Genomic DNA, 11,273 nt, shown 5'->3' with positions numbered 1-11,273 from the left:
AGAAGGTAAGTCCTCCATAAATCGTGGCTAGAAGGTAAGTCCTCCATAAATCGTGGCTAGAAGGTAAGTCCTCCATAAATCGTGGCTAGAAGATAAGTCCTCCATAAATCATGGCTAGTAGGATTATCAAGTGTAAAGAAAACATGACCAGAAGGAAATATACCAAATTATTAAGAGAAGTTAGCCATTGAGTGTAGGATTTTGGGTGAGCTTGATTTGCTTCTTTCAACTTTTCTGTGTTTTTCTAATATTCCCAAATGGACAGAAAGAAACTCAAAGTGTTAGGAAATCTAGGGGGCCCGGGCATTATCCTCTAGTTATTAATGCTCAAACAGGAGTGCTCTGAGCTAGTGGTTCTTACCCGGGGATGATTTTGCCCCCTAGGGGACATTCGGCAATGTCTGGAGACATGTTTGGTTTGTCACAATCAGGGGGCATCTGGTGGGTGGTGGTCAGGGATGCTGCTCAACATCCCACGGTGCACAGGACAGCCCCCCTACAACACAGAAGTCCGAAAGTGCCATGGTAGAGAAACCCAGCTCTGGGGCTTCCTCTTCGGCAGTGTGGGATCCCCAGAACCCCCGTTCCCAAAGATTTCTGGAAACCCAGAGGGGCTTCTGTGTCATCATGAACATGGTCATTGCACATGTCTTGGTGGCTGGAAGGCTGCAGTGATTGCTGTCTCTTTTCTAGCACACGCACAGGCCCACCAGAACCAGGCACACATATACCCAAGGTTGGCAGAACCAGAATGCCACACTGAGATGTGCATCGGGACAGCCTTATTGCTGCTCCTGCCAAGAAAAAAACGAGAAAGGAAAGGGCCCCATGGCGGGGAGAGCTAAGCACAAAAGCAGCACAAGGACAGCCCCTTTCACAGGCACAGGGACCCTGCCAGCGTGGCCGAGTGAGCGTGAGTTCTCATAACGGTGGCCATAACAGTTCTGAGATGCCCACTACTCCCCTGAGGTCGCTCTTTCTGGAGTTCCTGTCATCTGGCTTTTTGCCTGACCTCCAAGGCCCTAAGAGGGACAGGCCTCAACCGATTTTCCTGAGAGGTTCAGCAGCGCCTCCGCAAATCTCTGGATACAAACAAATGCGTGGGCTAGCAGAATTGTCCGATCCCACCAGCAGAAGCTTCTGGGCCCTGACTCCTGCTCAGCTCAGATGCCATCTCATCTGTTGACAGTCATCTTGCTTGGATGGGTGGAGAAAAGCTCCTGTCGCCGCCCACTCTGCGCCAGTTCTATGAGGTGTCTTGCTCTTTTTCAGGTAGTGCTGCCTCAGGCCCTTTGCACTTGCCGTTTCTTCTGCCCAGGGCCCTGTTCCCGGATGTCTGCACGGCTGGCATCTTCTCATCCTCTGGGCCTCAGCTTGGATGTCACCTTCTCAGAGAGACCCACCCTGCAGCCCTGCTCCCAGATATTCACTAGGACATCCCCTTTTCCTTTCAAGGCACTGGTGACAGTCAGAGTGATGTTGATAGATTGATTTGCACTGCTGCGGGTGGGGCCTCTGTCCCTCATGTCCACTCTCTCCCTGTCCCTGCCTGGCACCTGGCACACGGCAGGGAATCAGGAAACATCTGAATAAAGGGATTAGCAAGGGAGGCTTTGCAGAGGGCATGGGGGCTGAGGTGACGCAATGGGACTGACAAAATTTAAGCGGCAGGGGCAGAGCAGGGCGGCCTTAGGTTTAAGGCTTGGGTCAGGTGACCCTGGTTCGAATCCTGGCTCCACTGCTTAGGAGTTGCATGACCTTGGGCAACTTGCTAACCTCTGGCAGCCTCCCTTCCTCACCCAGGAAATGGGGAGAAGCATCTTTCCTACTCCTAGGGATTTGGGAGCGTGGAGTGAGCGTGGACAGCCTGGCACAGTCAGTGCCAGTTAACGTTCATCCTGGGAGAGAGAGCTCCTGGCTGCCGGGTCAGCGTGGACCATCCGAGGAGTACCACGGAGGCCTCCGTGTCCCCACAGCCCCCACAGCCCCCGCGCCTGTGGTTTGGGGAGTGAGACCCCGCCCTGCAGAGCTGTCTTGTGGCCTAAAATTAGCTCACAAATTCCTTGGCCGGCTGGCCAGTGCTTCCAACCGACAATTCAAAGCAGATGTTTCCAGCTGTTGGGGCCCATCCCCCCTGGCCAGCACCCACGTGTGTCCAATTCACAAGGACTGGAGTCAGCCCTGGGGAGGTCAGTTGACTTCATGCACCCCTGAGCCCCAGCTGGGCTGTGGGTTTGAAGTGGGGAGGCGAACCCTGGGTCTGCACGCACATTCCCCCGAGGATAGGGGCTGGGTGACTGATTGCTTTGTCACTTTCCACCCTGCAGCCTTGTGGAGTGCCTGCTGTATACCAGGCTTCTGTGTTAGCTGCTGCCCAGATGGCATGATAAAAGCTCTCTGTCAGCCGGGCGCGGTGGCTCACACCTGTAATCCCAGCACTTTGGGAGGCCAAGGCAGGCGGATCACTTGAGGCCAGGAGTTCCAGACCAGCCTGGCCAACATGGCAAAACCCCATCTCTACTAAAAATTCAAAAATTAGCCAGGCATGGTGGCGGGCACCTATAATCCCAGCTACTAAGGAGGCTGAAGCAGGAGAATCTCTTGAACCTGGGAGGTGGAGGTTGCAGTGAGCCCAGGTGGCGCCACTGCTCTCCAGCCTGGGTGACAGAGCGAGACTCCAACTCAAAAAAAAAAAAAAAAGACTCTTCGTCCAGGTGTCACTACTGTTGCTATTATTATTAGCATATTTATCAAGTGCCAGTTGCCAAGGGCTCACTGAATTCTCAGAAGCACCCAGAGAAGTGGGTGTTATTACCTCCATTTTAACAGATGAAGAAACTGAGGGTCAGAGTGGCTGAGTAACTTAGCTCAAGGTCATCCAGCTCAGAGGCAACAGAACTCAGAGGTCCCTGAAGGGCAGGTGGTCTTGGCTCATCCTGATGGTTTTACCTCCATGCTGCCACCCCCGATGTGGCCCTTTCCCACTGGTGGGTGTGTCTGGGTGTCGTGGAAGACCCTCTCTGTGAGGCTGTTCCTAGGCCCAGGGGCAGAAGGCTGACTTGTGGCAGCTGCCCGGAGGAGGTGGCTGGTCAGGAGCCCCTGGGTGCCAAGCTTTCAGCCACAGCTGGGTTGGAAGCTGGTGTCAGGTGTGGAAGGAGCCGAGGGAGGCCTGGGGTACTGCATGGCCTGCATGGGCTTTTTTTTTTTTTTTTTGAGACAGAGTCTTGCTCTGTCACCCACACTGGAGTGCAGTGGCCCAATCTCAGCTCAATGCAACCTCCGCCTCCAGGGTTCAAGCGAGCACGTCCAGCTAACTTTTGTATTTTTAGTAGAGACAGGGTTTCACCATGCTGGCCAGGCTGGTCACCTTCGTGGGGTCTTATTGCAGAGCTCCTTCCATTCCCCAGAGATGGGGCTCTGCGCTCTCTCTTGATCAGGGTCCCCAGAGGGTGTATGTGTGTGAATGGGGGTGGGGGCAGTGAAGATGGGGACGAGGGGGCTTGATGCAAGGAGAGGAAGGGAGTGGTGAAGCTTTGCACACTCGGGCACCCACGGTTGATCTTCTTCACTCATAGTAAAAAGCCAAAACCCCTGCCAATGCCCGCAGAGGCCCCACATTCTCCCACTCTCCCCTAACTCACTCTGTTCCAGCCACACCAGGCTCTCTTCCACTCCCAGAACACGTAGGCGCCCCCACCTGAGGACCTTAGCACTGCCCTTCCCACCGCTGGGGCTCCACCTCTGGGCATCTCCCCGCTCGCTGGCCTGCCTCCTGAGGGTCTTTGCGTGGAGGCCGCCCACCCCTGCTGTTTACCTCCATACTGACTCCCACCTCCTCCAGACCTCGGGGCCTCACGAAGCAAGCTTTTCAACGCTCAGCCCCCTTCTGTGGGGTCCCTCTGCAGGGACCTGGATTTTTCATTTGTTTGTTTTCTCTTTGAGACAAAGTCTTGCTCTATTGGGTAGTGCAATCATAGCTCACTGTAACCTCTGCCTCCCAGGCTCAAGTGATCGTCCCTACTCAGCCTCAGCTACACAAGTAGCTGGGACTACAGTTGCTCACCACCACACCTGGCTAATTTTTTTTTTTTCTTGGTAGACACAGGGTTTTGCCATGTTGTCCAGGCTGGTCTCAGACCCCTGGGTTCAAGAGATCCTCCTGCCTTGGTTTCACAAAGTGCTGGGATTACAGGTGTGAGCCACTGTGCCTGGCTGGGACAGGGAATTTTTTTTTTTTTTTTTTTTTTTTTTGAGACAGGATCTTGCTAGGTCACCCATGCTCACAGCTCACTGCAGACTCGACCTCCTGGGCTCAAGAGATCCTCCCACCTTTGCCTCCCGAGTAGCTGGGAGTACAGGTGCGTACCACCATGGTCAGTTAATTTTTGTATTTTTTGTAGAGATGGGTTTTTGCCATGTTGCTCATGCTGGTCTCGAACTCCTGACCTCAGGTGATCTGCCCATCTCCGCCACCCAAAGTGCTAGGATTACAGGCGTGAGCCACCGCGCCCGGCTAGGATGGAGATTTTTAATCTGTATTGTTCTTTGCCTGGAAAGTGTCTGGTGCATAGTATGTGCTTAATAAGTTGCTGAGAGAGAGAGAAAGAGAGAGGAATAAAGGAAGGGAAAGGAAGTGGGAGAAAGAGGAGGGGAGGACGGAGGGGAAGGATGGAGGAAGAGGGGGAGGATGGGAGGAGGGAAGGAAGGAGAAGGGAGGGAAGAGAAGAGAAGGGAAAGAGGGCAAGGCAGAGAAGAGAAAGGAAGGGAAGAGGAAGAGGGAGCAGAGGGGAGAGGAAGAGGGAAGAGATGGTTTTTATGTAAAGCAAGGAAGTAGAGGAGAGCAGGAGAAATGTGAGGTGACCTACCTGAGAATTTGGGTAGCTCAGGGCCCCTTAATTTCAGCTTCAAGCCTTCACTGCTTCTGACTCTCCACCAGCCCCTCTCCGGCTCAAGGACTCAAAGACACACAGGGCCCCTATTTCCACCATGGCCGAAAAGCGTCTTCAGAAGCACCCCCTCTGTTCCTTCTCCTGCCGGCCAGTGGGGCTCCTGGTAGTGACTGGCCCAAGGGCACCAGTGAACAGTTGGCAGAGCAGGGCACCAAGGCCAGGTCTGCAGTGCGGCGAGCGTTTACATTCCTGCTGGGCCCATCTGGCTTCCATGCTGGACTGATGAAGCCGCATCTTACACTAGGCCCTGGGGAATGTAAATGTTGACATGGAGTGTGCAGCTGGCCGGGCCACTGCAGCCACCGGAAGCTCTGAGATCCCTGGCCTTCAGCCGGGGGCGTCACTCTCCGCGAAAGAAAGGGATGCAGGGTGCTTTATTATTTAAAAAAACCTTTTAAGGGAGTCATAACCTACATGAAGGGCACACATCTGAAGACTACAGCTTGATTTTTCCATGTGTGCATCCACCTAACCACCACTAACCACCCATCTAACCACAACTAACCACCCACCTACCACTAACCACCCACCTAACCACCACTAACCACCCACCTAACTACCACTAACCACCCACCTAACCAACACTAACCACCACTAATTACCCACCTAATCACCTAACCACTACTAACCGCCCACCTAACCACCTAACCGTCCACCTAACCACCACTGACCACCCACCTAAACACCCTGCCACCCGCCTAGTCACCTAACCACCCAACCACCACTAACCACCCACCTAACTACCTAACTGCCCACCTAACCACCTCTGACCACTACTAACCACCCACCTAACCACCTAACCACCCACCTAATGACCACTAGCCACCTACCTACCTAATCACCCACCTGACCACTAAACACCCATCTTAACCACCTGACCACCCACCTAATGACCACTAACCACCCACCTAACCACCTAACCACCCACCTAATGACCATTAACCATCCATCTAACCACCTAACCACCACTAACCACCCACCTAACCACCTAACCACCCACCTAATGACCATTAACCATCCATCTAACCACCTAACCACCACTAACCACCCACCTAACCACCACTAACCAGGTATAGATCTCACACAGGTACACCACAGAAGGATCCTTGTGCCCCTCCTGGGCAGTATTCCCCAAGGGTAATTGCTCTTTTGATTTCTGACCCCATAGCTTGGTTTTGTTTTGTTTTCTTTTCTTGCTGTGTTGCCCAGGCTGGAGTGCAGTGGCGTGACCATAGCTCACTGCAGCCTTGACCCCTGGGCTCAAGCAATCCTCCTGCATCAGCCTCCTGAGTAGCTGGGACTACAGGTGATTAGTACCACACTTGGCTACTTTTAAATTTTTTTGTAGTGACAGAGGTCTCACTATGTTGCTCAGGCTGGTCTTGAACTCCTGAACTCAAGCAATTCCCCCACCTCTGCCTCCCATAGTGCTGGGATTACAGGCATGAGCCACCTTGCCTGGCCTATTAGTTTTGCCTGTGTTCTAGAACTTCATGGAGACATGTGTGTTCTTTTGGATTGAGTTCTTTTGCTCCACGTATCTGTGGCATTCGTCCACACCTGTTCCTGTTCACTGGTGAGTAGTATTCCATCATGCAAGTATGGCACCGTCTGTGCATCCATTCTCCTGTTGATGGACATTTGGGCTGCTTCCAGTTTTTTGCTATTATGCGTAAAGCTGCCATGGACACTTTTGTCTTTTGTGTTTGTGTCTTTATGTGGATGTGTGTTTTCATTTCTCTTGGATAATGCCTAGGAGTCAGATTGCTGGGTCAGATGAGAAGTGGATGGTTAACTATACAAAAACTGCCAAACCATTTTTTCCAAAGTGGCTGGGCCATTTTTCTCTCCCACCAGCAGTGGGTGAGCATCCAGTTATTTGCTGGGGGTGGGAGGAGGGATGGTTGTTGAAACAAGTGGAAAATTTACCGAGAATCACAGAACCTCAGAGCTTACAGACGCCTCCTCTGACCCTTCCTGGGATAGGAAGGTAAACCAAGGCTCAGGTTACAGTGTGGGAGGGGCAGAGCCAGGAGCTAATGTCAGTCTCCCAATTTCCTAGCTCTAACTGCCCCCTGGTAAGAATGGATCAGCAGTGCTCAGTCTTATTTCCCCAGAGGAGGTTTCATGCCAAGCCCTTTCCTGCCTCACGGCCCTTGTACTTGTCATCCCCTTGGCCTGGAAGCTTTTCCTCCTGCTCTTGCATGCCTGGTTCTCCTGATTCTGCAGGTGTCCATTCAAACACCTCTCTCTTGAGGCCATCCTTGAGCACAATGGCTAAAATAGTTGCCCAGTTACCCGTCCCACCTGCTTCCCAGCTCCTGCCTGACAGCACTTCACAGCATCGGGTTACCTTCCCTCTTTGCAAATTGATTTGTTTCTTGTCTGCCTCCCTTACCTGGAGCTCTCTGAGGCCGGAGTCTGATCTGTCTTGCTCTTGTCTGCCCTGCAGTGTCCATGCAGGAGCTGGTGTGGAGCAGTTGCCCAGTAAATATTGGTTAAATCAACCCACAAATAAGCAAAATAATATCAATGTATCCCCAATGAATCCTGTGTCCTCCTTGAGCCTCAGTTTCCCCATCTATATAGCATGAGCAGGTTGCACTGGCTAGTGGGAGGGCATTTATTGATCATCTACTATATTTCAGGTGTGGGTGACACAGATACGGTGACAGTAAAGGCCTGGATTCTGGCCTTGAGAAGCTCCCAATGTAGAGATGCATGTATACAGGGCATTACAGCCCAGTGTGCTGAGGGCTCAAAGCTAGGAGCCCAGAGGGTAAAGGAGTGTAGAGGAGGCTGCTGGTCTCCCTCTCCAGAGGCTGGCATTCAGGGAGGGCTTCCTGGAGGTGGTGATGACATAGATACAGGGTACATAGGAGTGGTCAGGCAAAGGGGCAGTGGAGGACAATGCTTCAGGCAAGGGGAACAGCCCAAGTGAAGGTGTGGCAGCATCTGCCTCCTTCATTGCTGTCTCTCTGTGCCCAGCATAGTTCCTGGCACACACAGGTGCTCAGTCAAAGTTGGGGAATAAGTGAAAATGTCTGGTTTACAGGTGGGGAAACTGAGGCCCAAGGCGGTTTCACAACACACCTAGAGCTCCACCATGCTGGGCAGCCATGGCCAGGGAGGCAAAGAGGGTGGGAGAAAAACCCACCCCACCTCGGGACTCTGCCAGCATCCTCAGGGACAAGGCCACTCTGCCTCCTTGGAGTGCCAGGTGGGAGGCCACTCCACGGGTGTCCCTCCAAAGGCCAGGCCTGGGCTATAATGGGGCCACAGCCCAGGCCTCTCTTGCCACATGAAAGGCTTGGCCTATTTTTGCCCAGAGGACAGGCTCCAGTGGCCACTGGGGCTGTGTAATTAGAAGAGGTCCTGCACCCACGAGGGGCTGGAGCTGGGGGCTGTGGTGGGCAGGGCGGCCGCCTCAGGAGCAGATGGGGAGGACCCTGGCAGAGACCGAGGTGGGGTGGATGTTCCCCTCACCCTCCCTGCCTCCCTAGCCATGGCTGCCCACCAGGGCGGGGACCCCAGGGGCTAATTGCACGGCGGGCACAGGGTGAGGTCTCTGAATCCCTTCCCGGCTGGGCAGAGGGCCCAGGTGCCACTCTAGGCCTCTGAAATTACAGGCTACAAGTGAGCGGCACAGCCTGCTCCATGCCACAGGCCTGCCTGCGCCTCTGGGAACCATGGTAGTGCAGTCCACAGGAGCATCCTGGCCGGGCCCCACAACGGGCCCTCTGAACTAGAGAACGTGGAATGTGAGTCTCTTGGGATGAACGAGGAGCCGCTGGAGCGAACCCTTAGAGCGCTATTTGGTGTAAACCTGAAAATGCAAGCGTGTGTGATGTTCCCCATCCTGTGTCCAAGTGTTCCTTCTCTTTGTTCAGTTCCCACCTATGAGTGAGAACATGCGGTGTTGGTATACATATGTAACAAACCTGCATGTTGTGAACATGTCCCCTAGAACTTAAAGTATAATTAAAAAAAAAAAAAGAAAATGCAAGCGTGGAGGTCAGAGCAGTCATTCACTCAGTCAACAAGCATTTATGGAGCATCCACGGTGTTCCAGGCACTGTCCTGGATGCAAAGTTATGGCAGTTCACAAAACAGGCCAAGCTCCTGGTGCCTGAAGACCTGGCTCCTGGACTCTTGCAATGACAGTAATCTTCAAGAGCTGCCTGGAAGGTGCTGCACTGCCGCCCACCTCAGGGCCTTTACATGCGCTGATGGTGACTGGGCACCCTCTTGCGTCCTTGCCTTTCTAAATGCCTCCTTCTCATCTTCAAGAGCAGCTCTACTGTTACCTCTTCATGGAGGCCCCTATGAGGCTCAGGGCCAGACTAGCCTCCCAGACAAGTGCTCTTTTGGGCCCTGAACTACCGCTTCCAACTCTTAGCCCACTTTGCAGTTAGATATTCATTTGTTTGTTTACTTGCTCATTGCAAGTTTTTCTGCTACTCTGTAAACTCGGTGCCTCTGTTTGTCCATCGCTGCCTCCCAGGGCCTATCCTTGGCCTATGTGCAATCAAGGTCAAAATAAATATTTGTATACATGTGTACAACTATTATGTGTCCACAAATTTTTTTACATTTTTAAATTTTTTTTTTGAGATGGAGTCTCACTCAGTCACCCAGGCTGGAGTGCAGTGGCGCGATCTCTGCTCACTGCAAGCTCCGCCTCCCGGGTTCACGCCATTCTCCCGCCTCAGCCTCCTGAGTAGCTGGGACTACAGGCGCCCACCATCATACCTGGCTAATTTTTTGTATTTTTTTTTTAGTAGAGACGGGGTTTCACTGTGTTAGCCAGAATGGTCTCGATCTCCTGACCTCGTGATCCGCCCGGCTCAGCCTCCCAAAGTGTTGGGATTCCAGGCGTGAGCCACCACGCCCGGCCATGTGTCCATAAATAATTTTTTTTAGAAATTTAAAAATACATTGGCTGGTGCAGTGGCTCATGCCTGTAATCCTAGCTGCTTGGGAAGCTGAGATGGGAGGATTGCCTGAGCCTAGGAGGTTGAGGCCGCAGTAAGCTGTGATTGCACCACTGCACTGCAGCCTGGGTGGCAGAGTGAGACCTTGCCTCAAAAAAAAAAAAAAAGAAATATTAAAATATATTGACATAAAAAAAGAAATATTTGTAGAATGAATGAAATTAGTGTACTAGAGCATTGGAGTCTTAGGGCTGGCAGGCTTGTGCCAAGCATCTAGTCTAACCCCACATTTAGCTGCGGCCCAGAGAAAGGCAGTGATTTGCTCCGTTGCCCATAGTTTTTGCCTGAGCTGGGGCTGGGACTCCGGGCTCCTTTATTGCCTCTGATCAGTGACTGACATTGTCATTGTCTGTCCTCAGATTGTGGGTAGGGATGCTCAGTTTAAGGACAGCCTGTGTGTGTGTGTGTGTGTAGTGTGTGATGTGTGGTGTGTTGACATGGTGGTAAAGCACTTCAACAGGACAGAGGGAGTAGGGGCCCTATTTTGGGGAACGGGCCCCTTGGGATGGGGGTGGTCCCATTTCCAGATTTTCTGACACGGCGCTGGGGCAGAAGAAGAGGGCTTGGACCTCCCAACATGCTAACTGATTCTGGGCAGGTCGCACCACCACGAACCTCAGTTTCTGTGTTCACCAAATGGGCTTCCTGCATTCATTCAGTTCCCCACAAGACATAAAGGGCCTGCTGTGTTTGAGGCACGGTGCTAGGGGGGAAAACCCAGTGCTGTGCGGGTGGATGATTCCAGCCGCATAAGGAGCCAGTAATATAATATTCAACGTGGGGTGGCAGTCAGAATAATGCCCCTCCCCATAAGGATGCCCACAGCCTAATCCCTAGAACCTGGGAGTATGTTACCTTTTTTTTTTTGGATTTGAGGTTGTGCTCTGTCACCCAGGCTGGAGTGCAGTGTCACGATCATAGCTCACACTGCAGCCTTGAACTGCTGGGCTCAAGCAATACTCCCACCTCAGCCTCCTGAGTAGCTGGGACCATAGGGATGTGCCACACCCAGGTAATGTAAAAAAAAATTTTAGAGACAGGGTCTCACTAGATTGTCCAGGCTGGTCTTGAACTCCTAGCCTCAACTAATCCTCCTACTCAGCCTCCTGAGTAGCTAGGGTTACAGGTGTGAGCCACTGCACCCAGCTGAGCGTGTCACACCTTATTTGGCAATAGGGATTTGCAGATGTGGTTAAATTTGAAGGGGTGGCCTGCCCCTCCACACCTGTGGGCGTTTCTCGTTAGGTGGAACAAGAGACTTGAGAAAAGAAATGAGACACAGAGACAAAGTATAGAGAAAGGAAAAGTGGGCCCAGGGGACCAGCGCTCA

This window comes from Mandrillus leucophaeus, unplaced genomic scaffold (genome assembly GCF_000951045.1).
Source record: "Mandrillus leucophaeus isolate KB7577 unplaced genomic scaffold, Mleu.le_1.0 Scaffold157, whole genome shotgun sequence".
Classification (NCBI taxonomy): Eukaryota; Metazoa; Chordata; class Mammalia; order Primates; family Cercopithecidae; genus Mandrillus; species Mandrillus leucophaeus.
Note: the sequence above shows the minus strand (reverse complement) of the source record.